General features: G+C 44.9%; 1 long non-coding RNA gene across 1 annotated transcript; it reads left to right on the forward strand.

Annotated features, from left to right (window-relative positions):
• Positions 1-3,550: 3,550 nt before the first annotated feature.
• On the forward strand, positions 3,551-10,495 carry LOC119967122. The gene is made up of 2 exons (XR_005460921.1): positions 3,551-4,072; positions 10,327-10,495. It is a non-coding gene; the product is annotated as an uncharacterized LOC119967122 (long non-coding RNA).
• Positions 10,496-18,369: the final 7,874 nt, after the last annotated feature.

The raw sequence follows: 18,369 nt of genomic DNA on the forward strand, positions 1-18,369 counted from the left end.
AATAGCACATCTTTCAGGACTTGTGCAGAGGAAACCGGAGCACCCGCAGGAAACCCACGCAGACACAGGGAGAACGTGCAGACTCCACACAGTGACCCAAGCCTGGAATTGAACCTGGGACCCTGGTGTTGTGCAGCAATGGTGCTACCCACTGTGCTACTGTGCCGCCCCACTACATCCTCACACCCTTTTTCCTGTTTGGAGCCTGTTTCTCTTCTCTCTATTTTCCTTAAATTACCTGGGACTTGTCTTTGTCCCCTACCTGGGACTACATTTTGGGGCCTCTTCCTGTCCCCTGCACTGGACACTTGCATGGTGCTCTGCTCCTCTTCATCTGACCTGGGGCCTTCGCCCCAAAAACATAAAGATGCAGCTCTGCACATCTGCATTCCACTCCCAGGATACGTATGTCCTTAAAATGAGTGGCTTGCCATTTCAGAGGGCAGTTAAGAATCAACCACATTTCTGTCGATCTGGAGTCACATGTAAGCTAGACCAGGGAGGGACAACAAATCCTTCCCTTAAAGGCATCCATGACCCAGATGGTTTTTTTATGACAATTGAGAATGGTTTTGTGGTCACTGTTACTGAGACTAGCTTTCAATTCTAGATTTTATTAACTAATTGAAGCCATGATGAGATTTGAACCCATGTCCCCAGAGCATTAGCCTGGGCCAGCGGAAAACCAATTCACTGACAGGACCACATGTCGCCCTCGCCCCACCCAGTAACTTAGATGTAGGAGCAAAAGTAGGCCCATTGAGTCTGCTCTTCAATTCAATTAGATCATGACTGATCGGATATGATAATCCTCAATTCACGTTCTCGCCTTATTCCAGTAACATAGAACTTACAATGCAGAAGGAGGCCATTCGGCCTTTTGGGTCTGCACCAGCCCCAGGAAAGAGCACCTTCCTTAAGCCCACGCCTCCACCCTATCCCGTAACCCAGTAACCCCACCTAACCCTTTTGGACACTAAGGGCAATTTAGCATGGCCAATCCACCTAACCTGCACATCTTTGGACTGTGGGAGGAAACCGGAGCACCTGGAGGAAACCCACGCACACACGGGGAGAACGTGCGGACTCCGCACAGACAGTGACCCAAGCCGGGAATCAAACCTGGGACCCTCGAACTGTGAAGAAACTGTGATAACCACAGTGCTACAATCCACCTTCTCCTTGATATACTTATGGAATATCTTGGGATTTTCCCTAATCTTACCCGTCTGTGCTTTTTCATGCCGCCTCTGTTCACTCCTAATGGCTTTCTTCAGTTCCCTCTTTCACTTTCTACGAGACCCTCTACAGATTTTCTCCCTTTGTACCCGTTCAAATCCTGTCTTTTCCTTCATATCCAGTCCTGAATATTCCTAGACATCCAGGGCTCTCTGGACTTGTTGCTTGTACATTCCACCTGAAGGGGAACATGTTGAACCTATAATCTCACCAATTCCAAATTGTGCCTCCCCCACTGTCTGCTGTAGGTTTACCCAGAAGTAGCTATTCCCGTTCCACTTCGGCCCGATCCTGCCTTATTTTAATAAAATCAGCCTTCCCCCAATCCAAAACCCTTTTATGCAGACCACCTTTTTCCTTTTCCAAGACAAATTTACGGTGTGCAGTGTCGTGGTCACTATCATTAAAATGCTCCCCCACTGCTACCTCGAACGCCTGTTCGGTTTTGTTCCCCAGAACTAGGTCCAGCACTGTACCATCCCCTGTTAGACCTTCGACAAGTTGATATAAAAAGCCCTCTTGAAGACATTCCAAGAAATCTGATCCTCTATCCCAATTAATGTTGGGGAAGTTGAAATCCCCTAATATAATGACTATTATTGTTTTACGTACCTCAGTGAATTGTCTACATATCTGCTCTTCTATTTCCCGCTGACTATTTTGTGTTCTGTAATACTCCCAGCAGTGTGACTGCCCCCTTTTTATTCCTAAAACCTTCCCACAAAGCCTCATTAGAGGACCCTTTCAGGACATTGTCCCTCCTTCCTGCAGTAGCAGACTCCTGAATTAATAATGCAACACCGCCTCCTCTTTTACACACTCCCCTGTCCTGCCTAAAGATCCTCTTCCCTGTAGTGTTCAGCTGCCAGTCCTGACCCTCCCTCAACCATGTCTCTGTGATGGCAACAACATCACAACTCCACGTATCAATACACGCTCCTAACTCATCTGTCTTACTTATGATACTCCTAGCATTAAAGTGGAGGCCATTCAGCCTCTCCTTACCCCCTTGAAATGCAACATGCTGTGTTCTTATTGCATTAACACTCTGTGTTCCCTCCCCTGTTTGCAGTATTCCAGATGTGCTCTAACTGGTACCTTGTATAGCTTTTGCAGGACTTGCCTATTTTTATACTCCATTCCCTTTGAAATAAAGGCCAACTTCCACTTGCTTTCCCTATTACCTGTTAATCTTGCATGTTAGTTTTTTGTGATTTATGCACAAGGAACCCACAAATCCTTCTCTATATAAATGATAATCATCTCTATTCTTCCTATCAAAGTGAATAATTGCGTTGGCAGTTTTCCAGTCCTCTGGGGCTTTTCCGGAATTTAAGGATTCTTGGAAGATTACTAGCAGTGCATCCATTATCATCCTTTAATATCCTGGGATGCAAGCCATCAGGTCTAGGGGACCCACGGCTTTAGCCGCATTATTTTCCCTATTACATATTCCCTAGTGTTAGTTATTGTATTTATTTCCTCCCCAACCCCCTTGCCCCTTGATTGTTTAGTAGTTTGGGAATATTATTTGTGTCTTCCATCGTGAAGACTGACACAAAGTATTTATTTAACTCCGCTGCCATTTCCTGGTTCCCCATTATTATTTCTACAGTATCGTTCTCTAAGCCTTATATTCACTTTGGCCTCTTTCTTCCTTTTTATATATTTAAAGAAGCTCTTATTCTCTGTTTTTATATTACTTGCAAGTTTACCCTCATAGTTTACCTTCTTCCTCTTTATTTTTTTGGTCATCTTTTGGTGGTTTTAAAAACTTTCCCAATCCTCTGTCTTCCCACTAATCTTTGCCACATTGTGGGTGCGATTCTCCGCTCCCCGGATGAGCCGAGCGGCCTGCCGTTCGCGATCGTTTCACGACGGCGGCAACCACACCTCGTAGCTGCCGTCGTGAAACGGGTGAGATATGCCCGTTTGGGGCTTGTGGGGGAAGTACAGGGGAAAGAGCACCATGGCTGTGCTCGGGAGGGGACAGGCCCGCGATCGGTGCCCACCGATCGACGGGCCTGCGTCTCAATCGCACGCACTATTTCCCCTCCGCCGCCCCGCAAGATCAAGCCGCCACGTCTTGCGGGGCGGATGAGGGGAAAGACGGCCACCGTGCATGCGCGGGTTCGAGCTGTCAGCGTCGTGACGTCACCCGCACATGCGTGGGTTGGAGCCAGCCAACCTGCGCATGCGCGGCTGACATCATTAGGAGCGCCGCTCCTAGCCCCGCCGGGAGGGGAGAATAGGGGGCGAGGAGCGGCCTCCGAGGCCGTCGTTAAACTCGGCCGAATTCACGATGGCCCTCCCGATTCTTCCCGGGAGCGGAGAATTCCGCCCTGTATATTTTACTTTCAGCTTAATACTATCCTTAATTTCTTTGGTTAACTATGATTGATTTATCCCCTTCCAAGGATCCTTCTTCCTCGCGGGGATATATCTTTGTTGTGAGTCATGAACTATCTTGATAAAGTTCTGCCATTGCTGGTCAACCATTTTTTCTGTTCACCTCCTTTCCCAGTCCACTCCAACCAACTCTGCCCTTGTTCCTTTGTAATTACCCTGATTTTAAGTGTAACAAAGTTGTTTCTGACCTAAGTTTCTCACTCTCAAACTGAAATACTAAATTCTACCATGTCACAGTTTGCTCGGTGATCTTTCACTCTGAGATTATTTATTAAATCTGCCTCATTACACATCACAAACCTCTTTTGACTGTTGTATTAATTTAGGCTTATGTAACCTATTAAATAATTCTCCATGTTCTCCCCTTTGGCTCTGTGTTTAGGTCTGTCAATGAGATGTGATCTCGGAGTCCTTCCTCCGCCAGGTAAATGGAATGTTATCAGTTGAGGCAGACCATAACATTCTGGGTGTCCCAGAAAATATGTCCATGGAATAAATCTGCCCTCAGATGTTTTTGGTTCCAGGCAATAGGTGTTCAAAGCATTACTGAGGTCACTTTCTCAGAAGTACAGAACTGTTCAGCAGGCACTGTTGTGGAGCTTACCTTTCAAAGAGTTGATTTGAGGTGCTGAATGGCTTCTGTGCCTACTGGAAATAATCTTCATGCAAAACCAGATGACATGACGTGCAGCAAAGAGGAAGGTCCCATTATATCGGAAAGTGATTAGCAACAGAAAATTTCGACACAGTAACTTTATTGCAGTGTTAATGTAAGCCTACTTGTGACAATAAAGATTATTTAAAAAACTACTAGAGATTGGCAAATATTTATAGTTACTTAAGCTTGAGCAAATTTCCATCTGCTCCCTTTCTGGTGCAACCCGATACCAGAAGAGTAATTATTCTCCTTTTGGATCTGTTGCGATTTGAATGCAGCATTGTTGGGCCCATGTACAACTTAATTTGGCAGCACACCGATGTCATGGACTAATGCTTAGGTTGGTTGTATAGGAGATTTAACTGGAGCCTTTTCCAGAATGGAAGTATATTTCATCTCCAATTTCCTGTCCCTCCACTCCCATTACACAGGACCTTGTATGGGGAATGAAACAGGTGGTTGCCTTCACCTCAGGGGATTGGAATAGAGAAGTCATGTTTCAGTGCTTTCAGCCTTGGTTAGTGTTCAGTTTTAGGTTCTGAAACCCAGAAAAGACTTTGGAAGAGGGACCATTGCAGTATCATCAGAATAATGCTAAGCATCAGAATAATGCTAAGGCTTTTGCTTAACCTTTATTTAGCCAGGTAAATCGATCGAGAACCAATTCTCATTTACAATACTGACCTGGCCAAGAGGTTTACACTGCGGCAACAGAACTTTCACAACAATACTACTCATTTGAACAAAAAAAACCCAATAACATTCAAATTAACAGTGAAAGAGATTTTAACGGGCTAAATTGTGAGGGAAGGTTGTAAAATATTTGGCTTGTGTTCCCTTGAGTATAGAAGGTTGAGGAATGATCTATGGGGCTGGTTTAGCACACTGGGCTAAATAGCTGGCTTGTAATACAGAACAAGGCAGCAGCATGGGTTCAATTCCCGTCCCAGCCTCCCTGAACAGGCGCCAGAATGTGGCGACTAGGGGCTTTTCACAGTAACTTCATTGAAGCCTACTTGTGACAATAAGCTATTATTATTAATAGGTTTAAAATGAGGAATGGATTTGTTGGGTTAGATATAGAGCGATTGTTTTCTTCAGTGAGGGAATCCAGAACAAGAGAGCATATTCTTAAATCTAGCGGAAGTCCATTCAATGGTGAAATCAGGAAACACAACTTGACACAGAGAAGGTAGTAGAAATCTGAAATTTCCGTACCACCCCCCTCCCCCCACCCCCACCCCCCACCGTAGCCAAAACAAAAGGCTGAATCAGTTGAAATTTTTGAAACCGAGATCAGTGGATCTTTGGTACGCAAGGTTATCAAGGACCAGATACAGGTAAATGTGAAATAAGAACTAGGAGCAGAGGTAGGCCATCTGGCCCCTCGAGCCTGCTCCGCCATTCAATGAGATCATGGCTGATCTATTGTGGATTCAGCTCCACTTTCCGGCCCGAACACCATAACCCTTAATCCCTTTATTCTTCAAAAAACTATCTATCTTTACCTTAAAAACATTTAATGAAGGAGCCTCAACTGCTTCACTGGGCAAGGAATTCCATAGATTCACAACCCTTTGGGTGAAGAAGTTCCTCCTAAACACAGTCCTAAATCTACTTCCCCTTATTTTGAGGCTATGTCCCCTAGTTCTGCTTTCACCCGCCAGTGGAAACAACCTGCCCGCATCTATCCTATCTATTCCCTTCATAATTTTAAATGTTTCTATAAAATCCCCCCTCATCCTTCTAAATTCCAACGAGTACAGTCCCAGTCTACTCAACCTCTCCTCATAATCCAACCCCTTCAGCTCTGGGATTAACCTAGTGAATCTCCTCTGCACACCCTCCAGTGCCAGTACGTCCTTTCTCAAGTAAGGAGACCAAAACTGAACATAATACTCCAGGTGTGGCCTCACTAACACCTTATACAATTGCAGCATAACCTCCCTAGTCTTAAACTCCATCCCTCTAGCAATGAAGGACAAAATTCCATTTGCCTTCTTAATCACCTGTTGCACCTGTAAACCAACTTTCTGTGACTCATACACTAGCACACCCAAGTCTCTCTGCACAGCAGCATGCTTTAATATTTTATCGTTTAAATAATAATCACGTTTGCTGTTATTCCTACCAAAATGGATAACCTCACATTTGTCAACATTGTATTTCATCTGCCAGACCCTAGCCCATTCACTTAACCTATCCAAATCCCTCTGCAGACTTCCAGTATCCTCTGCACTTTTCGCTTTACCACTCATCTTAGTGTCATCTGCAAATTTGGGCATATTGCCCTTGGTCCCCAACTCCAAATCATCTATGTAAAAAAACAATGAAATGAAATGAAAAATGAAAATCGCTTATTGTCACGAGTAGACTTCAATGAAGTTACTGTGAAAAGCCCCTAGTCGCCACATTCCGGCACCTGTTCGGCGAGGCTGGTACAGGAATTGAACCGTGCTGCTGGCCTGCTTGGTCTGCTTTAGCCCAGTGTGCTAAACCAACCCCTAGAGTCAAGGTGCGGATCAGCCATGATCTAATTGAATGGTGGTACTGGTTAAAGTGTCGACTTGTGTTGCTATATCACTACATAAAACAACTGGAAGGTGGGTTTGAAACGTGAGTTATAGCTTCAGCATTTACACCAATCCCAAAATCCTAACACCGTTGATGTTCAGACACGTTTCTTGTCTTCTATTTCCTCCTAACTCTAGCTAGTTCAACCTTTTTTTAAACTATTACCAGGGTAATGGGTACAGACGCACGGGTAATTCTCCTTTAATGATGATTGTGCTCGTTCTCTTTAAAGTGAATGTAAAGGGATTAACTGTCAAAAGGAGTCAGCAAAAGGAATTCCGGGCGTAGGACTTTGCCGACAACATATCACTGAGATTTTTCAGGGTTTTATTGGGAATAGTCAAGTTGAATGCGAACATTACATTTGGCATAATTACAATCTCTATAACCAAAGAATCAAGTAAGGAAAAGAGAAGGTGAGCCGACAATTTAGATTTAACTGCCCGGCTTGTCAACAGGTAAGACCATGAAGATGAAAAGTGTCCTGTGATCAGATGAAGAGTGACGTAGCTATTTGTCATTCTTATTGTGGTAAACAATGTTGGAAATTATCGGGAATCTTACATTGTTGGCTTTCAGTCCTCTGCCAAATAGTGCTCTGTTAGGCCCTGATGCGCAATCAATAACTACTGAAATGAGGAACTAGTCCGAATTGAAGGTTTTAATCAACAAGATGTTTCCCCAGTAGCTCGAGTATAGAAAGAAGGTTGGCTGCTGGGAAACACGGGTTCTTATACCCCGCCTCACTGGGCGGGGCTACCTTACGTTCCGACCAATGAAATGCAAACACTTGGGCCAATGAGCAGCGAGCCTTCTCCACTAATGGTAGCTTACACTTCCAGGTATCGTAGTACCTCTAGTCATGCTACCACAGGCCCATGGTGCTTTCACGAAGCTGAGTGTTAGGATGAAGTCTGCTGTGAACCTGGTAAAGGCCCTAGGACTGCATTAGGGAAAATAATGGACCCCAGAAGTGTTTGCTTTGATTATCTGACTAAAAATGCCATATGGTCCTTGCTATTGGTGTGAATACTTCTGGAGTACATTTACAAGTAGCTTGCATGCTCTCCCCCAGATGTAGATGCGTATAATCATTCGAGTTCAGAAGAATCAAAAATGAGAGATGATCTTATTGAAAGTCTTACAATCCCCACAGGGGCAAATAATTTTTTAAAAATAAATGTAAACTTTAGTTTGGTGGCTGAAAGGCAACAAAACAAGATTTCATACTTTAAATCTTACTGCACCAGACAAAAGCCATATAGACTATTTTTTGTGAAGAACTTGTACTTTTAAGCAACAGAACAGAATTTTCCAATTTCACTTTAAACACAACTGAAAGACCAGTTTCATAGAATGCCTACACTGCAGAATGAGGCCATTCTGCCCATCGAGTCTGCACCGACCCTGTGAGGGAACACCTTACCTAGGTCCACTCCCCCAGCCTATCCCAATAATCCAACCGACGCATTTTTGGACATTAGGGGGCAATTTATCATGGCCAATCCACCTAGCCTGCGCATCTTTGGACTGTGGGAGGAAACCGGAGCACCCGGAGGAGACCCACGCAGCCACAGGGAGAACTTGAAAACGCCACACAGTCGCCCAAGGCTGGAATTGAACCGTTGTCCCTGGCACTGTGTGGCAGCTGTGCCACCGTACCGCCCCTTGCACAGATACACTTTAAACTTTCCCTTAAGCAATGATTCAAATTTCCCAGAAAGTGGTTCTTAGCCTCAAGGGTTTTACTTTCGTTCCTTTCTCTTCCCAGCCTGATACCTTTCAACCCTGTCACGCTCAGATGTTCTCCCTCGATGGCAGACTAGGTGAATCTTCCAGCCTCGTTTCAAATACTCATGAATTTTTCAATCTAAGCACATTGCTGCATGGAGAACCATAGAGACCTTTGGTTTCTAGGTTCTCCCTGTCTCCTGGTTTCCAGCAGATGACCTCTATGGCTAGGATTTGTGGCCCCATCATGGCATGTCTCCAAACGACGTGGCAGTGGGCCAAAATTTCAACTGATTCAGCCTTTTGTTTTGGCTACGGGAGGTGGGTGGCAGGGGAAAGAGGGGGTTGGTATGGAAGTTTCAGATTTCTACTACCTTCTCTGTGTCAAGTTGTGTTTCCCGATTTCACCATTGAATGGAATTCCGCTAGATTTAAGATTATGCTCTCTTGTTCTGGATTCCCTCACTGAAGAAAACAATTTCTCTATATCTAACCCCACAAATCCATTCCTCATTTTAAACCTATTAATAATAAAAATAATCGCTTATTGTCACAAGTAGGCTTTAATGAAGTTACTGTGAAAGGCCCCTAGTCACCACATTCCGGCACCTGTTCAGGGAAAGTGCTGCTTATTTCATTGGGACCGTAATATCCTGCTGGGTGGGAGGAGCTGTAAAACCCAGGCCTAGGAGTTTCAGGAATATTTTAGTAACCTTCCACTCACAAAGCCTGTCGCCATGGCAGTATGAATCACATGGGTCTTGTATCCAGGTAAAAGTCCTGATTAGCTACCCCATAATCTACACCACTCTTTTATCTTGAAAGTAAATGACCAGTTTAAAGGATAGCTTTACAATTTGACATTGTCAACACTTTTTAATGATTTGGGACACTAACCACTGTGAACAAAGGTGCTGTTACCATTGTTACTAAGTTGAACAACTTTCACTTTCTTTCTGGCAAAACAACCTGGGCCTCAAGGTTATGTGGTGAAGGAAGGAAAATGGAGTTAAAGCCACAATCAGGTCAACAATGATTGGACTGAATGGTGGAAAAGTCTCATTGGGCTAACTGATCTACTCCTTATGCTCTTATGTGTTTATGGTGTAGGTAAGGCTGCAAACTGTGTGTTGAACAAATTCCTAGAGACCAAATTCCATTAAACCCCGCTGCCCTGTCCAGTGTAACAGCCTTTCCTTAATCGCCAATATTTTTTATAAAGAGTAAACAAAAATGTTCAAAGGAAAGTCACAAGAAGGCACAAATTCTCGACCTTATTCTAGCCACAAATTCTAGACCCTTATGATTTTTCTCCTGAAGTGCTGGCAGGAATGTCCATGAGTTTAATGTTTAATTCCTGGAGACTAGAGGACAATGCGGGATAGATGACAATCTGCTGCATTCTTAGAAGTCCAGGAAGGAACCCACAAGGTCGGGGCCTTAAAATTTACATTCTCCCAGAGTTTAAACATCCTAAATATAAATGAATAATACTATTATTCTTAAAATTTGACACAAACCTCATCAGAGGCAACTGAATATCAATTTGTAAGTGAAATCTGATGGATGGCATCTAAAGGGCGTATGTGTTTTATTAAACCTGGGTAGAGTCTAATTGAGTAAAAATATCAAATATAAAAATATTTTTAATGAAAATTTACCGTTGTTCTAACCTGAATGTGTTAATGATTGAAAACACCACTTCTGTTTCACAGATGGTATTCCCTGTACCTGCTCAGTTGTGGAAGGTCATTTCTGAGCACTGAAATGGAGAATCCAGGTCTTTCATTAAAAACTTTAGTGTTTGACTGGAAAGAAACATGAAACATATTTTGCTGTCAAATTTCTGATTTAATACTCTGAATAAATTGATTGAAAACATTACAAACTGCGATGCTTTACAGATTGTGTTTACTGGATTTAAGCAGGAGACTCTAAATTTAAATTATGGCGTTAAATTGCTTTCAAATGTGTACAGATGTTAAACATATAGTACAAATGTCGATGATTTTCTCTATCCATGACAGCGGCTCCAATTTCCTACTTTAATTGAACACTAGCTGTTAGTCTGTGACATGTGAAGAGGTTAGAAATGGAATTAACTATTAAATAAAAATCCCAACTCCAGGCTTTGCATAAATGGTGCACATTAAATAAGTAAAACTTACTCCATTTGTGAAAAATGTATAGAATAGAGCTTTAAAACACCAATAAAGTTTATCTTGACAAACCTAGTTCATGGGTGGGCCGATGGAGTAGACTGCAAAGTAGGTTCACAGGCTCCATCCCAATGATTGCAAGGCCACTGAGGGAGAGATGGAGGGACTTGCTGCAGAGTTAATGCATCCTCGCACCTCAGAAGAGGCTATCCACCCTCTTACCCCAAAATGGAACTAAAACCTACCTTTTATTTATTCATTCACAGAATGTGGGCATCGCTGGTTAGGTTATCATTTATTTCCAATTGCCCTTGGGAAGGTTGTGGTGAGCTGTCTTCTTGAACTGCTGCAGTCCCTGAGGTGTAGGTACATCCATCATGCTGTTAGAGAGGGAGTTCCAGAATTTTGTCCCAGCAATAGTACAGGAACGGCAATATATTTCCAAGTCGGAGTGGTGGGTGACTTGGAGGAGAACTTACAGGTAGTGGTGTTCCCATGTATCTGCTGTTCTTGGACTTCTAGATGGTAGAGGCCGCAGGTCGTGAAAGTGCAGTTAAAGGAGCCTTAGCGAGTAGCTGCAAACCACCCTGTAGATGGTGCCCACTGCTGCCACTGTGCATCATTGGGCAGGAAGTGAGTGTTTAAAGTGGTGGTTGAGGTGCCAATCAAGCGGGCTGCTTTGTCCTGGATGGTGTCGAGCTTTTTGAGTGTTGTTGGAGCTCCACTCATTCAGGCAAGTGGAGATTATTCCATCTGATTTGTGCCTTGTAAAAGGTGATCAGGCTTTGGGGAGTAGGGGGTGAGTTACTTGCTGCAGATTTCCTAGCGCCTGACCTGCTTTTGTAGCCACAGTATTTATATGACTAGTTCAGTTCAGTTTTGCTCAATGGTAACCCCCAGCATGATCATTGTGGGAGAATTTGGGAGTGGGGGGAGGTATGGTGATGGCGAGTGGAGATGTTGGCAGTTGTTATTATAGAGGAGACCTGACCCCAGAGGTTCCATATATCCAAACATTCCAACAAGAAACATGGGAGGCAGTGGTGTAGTGGTATTGTCATTGGACTAGTAAACCAGAGCCCCAGAGTAATGGGACCCAGGTTCAAATCCCACCACTACAGATGGTGAAATTTGAATTCAGTAAAATAAAACTCTGTAATTAAACCATTGTCGATTGTAAACGCCCATCTGGTTCACTAATGTCCTTCAGGGAAGGAAATCTGCTGGTCTGGCTTAAATGTGACTCCAGATCCACAGTAACATGATTGACTCTTAACTTCCCCCTCAAGGGGAACTTATTAGTGTTGCAAGTAGGTTTTCATAACACTGCAATGAAGTTACTGTGAAAAGCCCCTAACAACCTAACAAACACGTCTTTCGAGACTTGTGGGAGGAAACCGGAGCACCCGGAGGAAACCCACGCAGACACAGGGAGAATGTGCAGACTCTGCACAGACAGTGACCCAAGCGGGGAATCGAACCCGGGTTCCTGGCACTGTGCTACCGTGACACCCTAAATTATGTCATGTTGTATCGTCACACCCATCGACTATTTATTATTTTTATAGCTTTTTCCGCAATAGTGAGGGAAGTGGTGAAAGGATTTCTGAGCTGATTAGCAGCCTGTTGAACTGCTTTGTACGCTCCTTGCGTGGCCAGAGATCCCTGGCGTTGCTCTCAAACCCAGAGATTCTAGTCCATAGGTAGCAAAGCTGCCACTGCGCCCAAGACCACCTATGTTACATCATGCAGAGCGTTTGCTCACAGAGACATCAACGTGACAATGTAAGTTTTTCCGAAGATCTCATGTTGCAGCCTTTCAAAATGATTCTTCATGCACATAAAAACAGGGAAGGATGAAAAAAGACAATTTTGTCTATGGAACCACGATACTTCAGAATCCAACTCCTCAACTTTGTTTTGAATGGCATCATTAACTTTGAATTTCCGCTCCTAGTTGGCAGATATTTTTTTGTTTGTTTTTGTTAAATAAATTTAGAATACCCAATTCTTTTTTTTCCAATTAAGGGGCAATTTGGCGAGGCCAATCTACCTACATCTTTGGGTTGTGGGGGAGAGACCCACGCAAACACGGGGAGAATGTGCAAACTCCACACGGACAGTGACGCGGGGCTGGAATCACACCCAGGTCCTCAGCGCCGTGAGGCAGCAGTGCTAACCACTATGCCACCATGCCGCCTCTGTTGGCAGATACTATAAACATAAATCATTCTGAATAAAGTTCTTCCTAATACCTCTTTGAAATTTACTCTTAATTAATCTTGCCTCCTGCTCCACCTAGTGAGACTTGCTTTGAAGCGTTTTCTGTTTGATGTTAATGTCATGGAAGCTTTTCCCACAAAGCCACCATTTCTCCAGAATGTGGAATGTAAGTTTAACAAATCTTTCCTTTTGTGTTTGGGATCCTTCTTGTTCTTCGCCCCCTTTGCCCATCATGCAATGCTGGTTCTTTGAAAGAACAATCGTAGTTAGTCCCACACTCCCACTTTCTGTCCATGACTCGAAGTTGCAATTCCATTTTGGAGTTACTTATCGAATCAGCTTATCCCACAGAGTTATCGAACCTGACACCTCTTTATGTGAAAACATTTCTCCTCTGGAGGGTTTGCCTACGATTTTATATCGATGACCTCTGGGAATAGCTCATTTTTCTTTCGCAACTCGATCAAAACGTCTCACCTATTTGCGAACCTGCATGAAGGAATCTCGCCTGTTTCACGGAGAACAATCCTAACTTTTCTAAGCCCTGCTCATGACTAATGTTCCTCATTCCTGCGAACATCCTAGTAAACCTTTCCTGTACCCATTTAAAGGTCTACATCTTTCTTTAAGTGTGGTGCAGAGATTTGTCTATAATGTTCCAGCTGAGGTCTGTACAGCGATCTATAGAGCTCTAGCATGAAAGTGCTGGAAAACCCACAGGTCTGGCAGCATCTGTGGAGAGAGAAACAGTATTAAAAAAAATATTTTTATTGGTTTCATCATTATTTATAATATATCTTGTGTATAATACACAATAGCATTAATATCGATATACAGCCAAACAGAAAACTGAAAAGGAAGAAAGAAAAATACATAAACCTTGTCCACAAACATGTTCCACAGCAAAGAAAAAGTAACCAGGAAAATAAATCATGTGGTGCAAACAGTTAGTTATGTCTCCCCGATACCGAACCTATCTACAGGTATGGGGGCTCCTGTTTGCGAGCCCCCAGAGGTGCCACCACGGCCGTATAGCTTCGCTGCCGTCTTTGCTACCTCCTGGTACTAAAACACACCAGTAGTCGGCTGAGAATGTCTTGTTCTTGCCGTTGTGGTCGTGGCCCTGTGTGTCCTTGCCCTTTGTCTCTTTCCGTTCCCCTTTCCTGCTTTTTTTTTTTTTGTTTTTTTTTATAAATTTAGATTACCCAATTATTTTTTCCAATTAAGGGGCAATTTAGCGTGGCCAATCCACCTACTTTGCACATTTTTGGATTGTGGGAACGAAACCCACGCAGACACGGGGAGAATGTGCAAACTCCACACGGACAGTGACCCAGATGCCGGGATCGAACCTGGGACCTCAGCGCCGTGAGGCGGTTGTGCTAACCAGTAGGCCACCGTGCTGCCCTCCCCTTTCCTGCTTGACCTATGTTTCTCCAGGCGTTCCTCCCCCCCCCCCCCACCTACCTGCTTCCCCACCCCTTCACTTTCTTCCATTGTCTGTTTTGTTCCTCTCCTCCCCCCTCCCCCCCCCCACTTTGTTTATTGATTGTTGGTCACAAACAGGCCTTGGAGCAGGCTGATGAATAGCCTCCACGTGTCGTGGAAGCTTTTCTCTGACCCCCGAATGCTGTATTTTATTTTCACCAATTTGAGAAACTCTGCCAAATCGGACGGCCAGTCCGTAGCCTTGGGTGGAGCTGCCGATCGCCAGCCGAGCAGGAGTCTTCAGTGGGCGATAAGGGAGGTGAAGACTAGGACATCGGCCCCTCTCCCCATAAAGAGCTCCGGCTGCCCCAGTTCCCTGAAGATTGCCACTCGCGGGCAGGGCTCCACTCTCACCTCAACAACCTTCAACAGGCTTGCTATGCCAGGTTGTTGAGGGCACAGAAGACTACCACAAAGTAGGAGGCCATCTGGGGGGAATGTACTGCAGGGCACCTCCAGAATGTTCCAGGAATTGGAATCGCATTTTCGGCAGCCCGGTGCACCACTCAATGTCAGCATGGGTGGCAGCGTGGGTCTCATTATAACGGGTCACCGCCTCGGTCTCAGTGGGTATCCCTTGTCCCCCAAGAGCCAATCCAGCATCCTAGGGTGGTTCTCGAAGACACCGGGGATCTCCAAGTCTTCTAGGATGTAGCTGTCCTGCACACTCCCTGGGTAGTGTGTGCACACATGCATGATACAGAGATGGTGGTCACACAAAATCTGAACATTCAGGGAATGTAACCAGTGCCTGTTAATAAAGGGCGACATGCCTTCCATTGATGGCCCTCCGGACCTGTGGCATCCTGGCGATGGCAGTAAATTCTGCAGCTCAGGTATCTTGTTGGGCCTGGTCCAGCTCAAAGGTGATAAAGTGTGATGCCCGAACATACAGGGCATCCGTGACCTCCCGGATGTACCTGTGGGCTTTAGATTTTTAAATGCTGCACAAGTCCCTGCTCGAGCCTTGGAATGAACTGGTGGCATAAATGTTTATGGCTGCAGTGACCTTCACGCCATCGGGACCTGGTGTCCCCCTCTTCCACGGGGTTCCAAGTCCACGGGGACGTAGCACAGGTGCCGCACTCTCTCTCTGCGGCACCTGCTGCCCTTCATCTAATTGAATGGTCAACGACACCTGTATACCTTGGGTTGTCACTGCCCTCCCTCTCTGGGTTCTCCTCAGCCTGATGGACAGCCAGGTCTTCAGGCTGTGCGATGGCCCACTGCATATAGGACACCACCTCCAGCCTGTATCGTGGCTGCTACCTTCTCCTGGATTGGCCACCCAGCTGTCACCAGCATCACAAGGGCGGCCTCTGCGGGATCCACACCAGCAAACATTTTGGTATCTGTAAGGAATTGGAGAAGGCGAGGGACTTACAATCAGTTCGGGCTTCCATCCCGGGACCCTCAAATGCCTCAAGCCTCTCCCATCCTTACATGTCCCACCTTCTCTCAGAGTGCCATCCAGTGAGCCAGTTTTGCCGGCAAACCTTGCTCTGCACACTCACCCCGGCCACATCAGGAGCAGTCAGACTCCAGACCTCCATCAGGAATATCAGAGAGACCGTGCTCAGGTGCCTTTTAGCACAAGGCTAAATAGCTGGCTTTTAAAACAGGCCATGGCAGGCCAGCAGCGCGGGTTCAATTCCCGTACCAGCCTCCCCGAACAGGCGCCGGAATGTGGCGACTAGAGGCTTTTCACAGTAATTTCATTGAAGCCTACTTGTGACAATAAGCGATTTTCATTTCATTTCGTTTCATTTCTCCTGATCCACAGATTTGCTCTTTGGTCATGAGAGAATCATCAGTGGTGAAGACCTGTCCTTTAGTGTTTGATTGTTGGCAGCTACCTCTATAGAGTTCAGGCACTCTGTTCAGGCATCAAAGGTTGCTGAATACGCAGTGCACTACTCACCCTCTGGGACATGGCACGTGTGCCCTCAAGGAGACACTTAAGAGTTGAGGAGTGTGAAGTCCTCTCACAACTAACAAGGCTAATTCCTCAGTTGAAATAGTGTTCATTTATGAAGCTCGAGGCTGGTAACAGTCAAAGGGAGTGAAATTGAATTTCTGGATGGAAGCCGCTGCAGTGCTGTGTCCTGGGCGTTTTTGGTAGGACAGACAGCTACAGTTGTAGTTGCCCCTGTTAAGCGTGTCCACAATATTAAAAGATGTTTTGAAAGCCTCACAGACGCAAAGCTCCTCACCACACCCTCCCCCCCCCCCCCCCCCCCCCGCCCCCCCACTCCCCCGGCCCAGGGGCGAACCCTGACCAAGAATGTTTCTGTCCCCTGACCAAGTTCAATGCTCCTGAGGAGACCCCCGTCCCGAGCAGTGGGGAAGTAAATCTGGTGCCGTTGAGCTGCATGCCAGAAAATGGAAATGGCTACTCACCTCCTCACTTCCCCCTTCAGAAGCCATTACGCCAACTTCACATGTTTGAAAAGGAGTACTAACCAACACCCCCATGATTTCTCGCTGGGGATTTGGGTAATTCCCGGCAGGCCGCTGCATTCGACTTCAATCTCGTGATGAGATTGAAATGAATGAATGCAAATGAGAGTTAATGATATGCTGGCCATTTTGGGGCAAGATCTGGAATTTGCCATCAGGACCAGGCTGGGTGAATCGCAAACTGGCTTGTGCCCAGCATGAATCTCAATTTTGGCCTTTGCTGCTATTTACCCGACGCGCCCAGATCCGCGCCAGACACAGCACGGTGGTTAAATCGCACCCATGATCTCTTCACTTTTATATTGTACTCTATTTCATTTGCCACATGTTTGTTCAGTTGCACAGCTAATCCAAATTCTTTCAAAAAATTATTTTTTCCCTATTCTGTGAATTCTTTTATTTCTACACACCTAATACATTGTTATCTGATGCATCCGACTTGGATTAACAATTTGTAAAGGATAAAGAGTAGGTCCTCAAGAAATATTGCAGCCACATGCCCTTACTGCAAGGATATGCAATCTTAAATAATGTGTAATCTAAACTATAAATGGGAAGTATTTTTAGTAAATATTTGGCTGAGAAACATGGCACTTTCAAGCAATTGATCTTTACAATAACCTGGGGTCTGGTAGCCTCACAAATCATTCCATAGTGACAACAAATCATTTCATGAATACCCTCTAGTTTTGATAGGAGACATGTGGTATATATGGTGATACATTCCCTTCCAACAAACACATCATAACACATGCTAAAACACATCACATAATCAGACAGATCTTGTCACCCTTATCCCATCTTTGATCCCAGGCTACTTGATAATATAATCCCTAAAAATTGGTTTCGTGCCATTTCAGTTTTCTTTCAGGAACAGGGTGTTATTATAGTTAATAAAATCATTTATGAAAAAACTAAATGTAAGTTACTCCTACCACAAGCAAATCTAAATGCTATAGTTTTACCGAGCCTTTGAACAACACCATTCTTTTTTATACCTTTTGTCACAGCAGGTGTGAATTTTTCAGATTTGATATCCTAAAGATCCTTATAGAACATAGCACAGTACAGCACAGTACAGGCCCTTCGGCCCACGATGCTGTGCCAACCACTTATCCTAATCTAAGATCAACCTATCCTACACCCCTTCAATTTACTGCTGCCCATGTGCCTGTCCAAGAGTCGCTTAAATGTCCCTAATGTCTCTGACTCCACCACCTCTGCTGGCAGTGCATTCCACGCACCCACCACTCTCTGTGTAAAGAACCTACCTCTGACATCTCCCCTATACCTTCCTCCAATCACCTTAAAACTATGTCCCCTCATGACAGCCATATCCGCCCTGGGGAAAAGTCTCTGGCTATCCACTCTATCCATCCCTCTCATCACCTTGTACACCTCGATCAAGTCACCTCTCTTCCTTCTTTG

The sequence above is a fragment of the Scyliorhinus canicula genome, chromosome 6 (assembly GCF_902713615.1).
Source record: "Scyliorhinus canicula chromosome 6, sScyCan1.1, whole genome shotgun sequence".
NCBI lineage: Eukaryota > Metazoa > Chordata > Chondrichthyes > Carcharhiniformes > Scyliorhinidae > Scyliorhinus > Scyliorhinus canicula.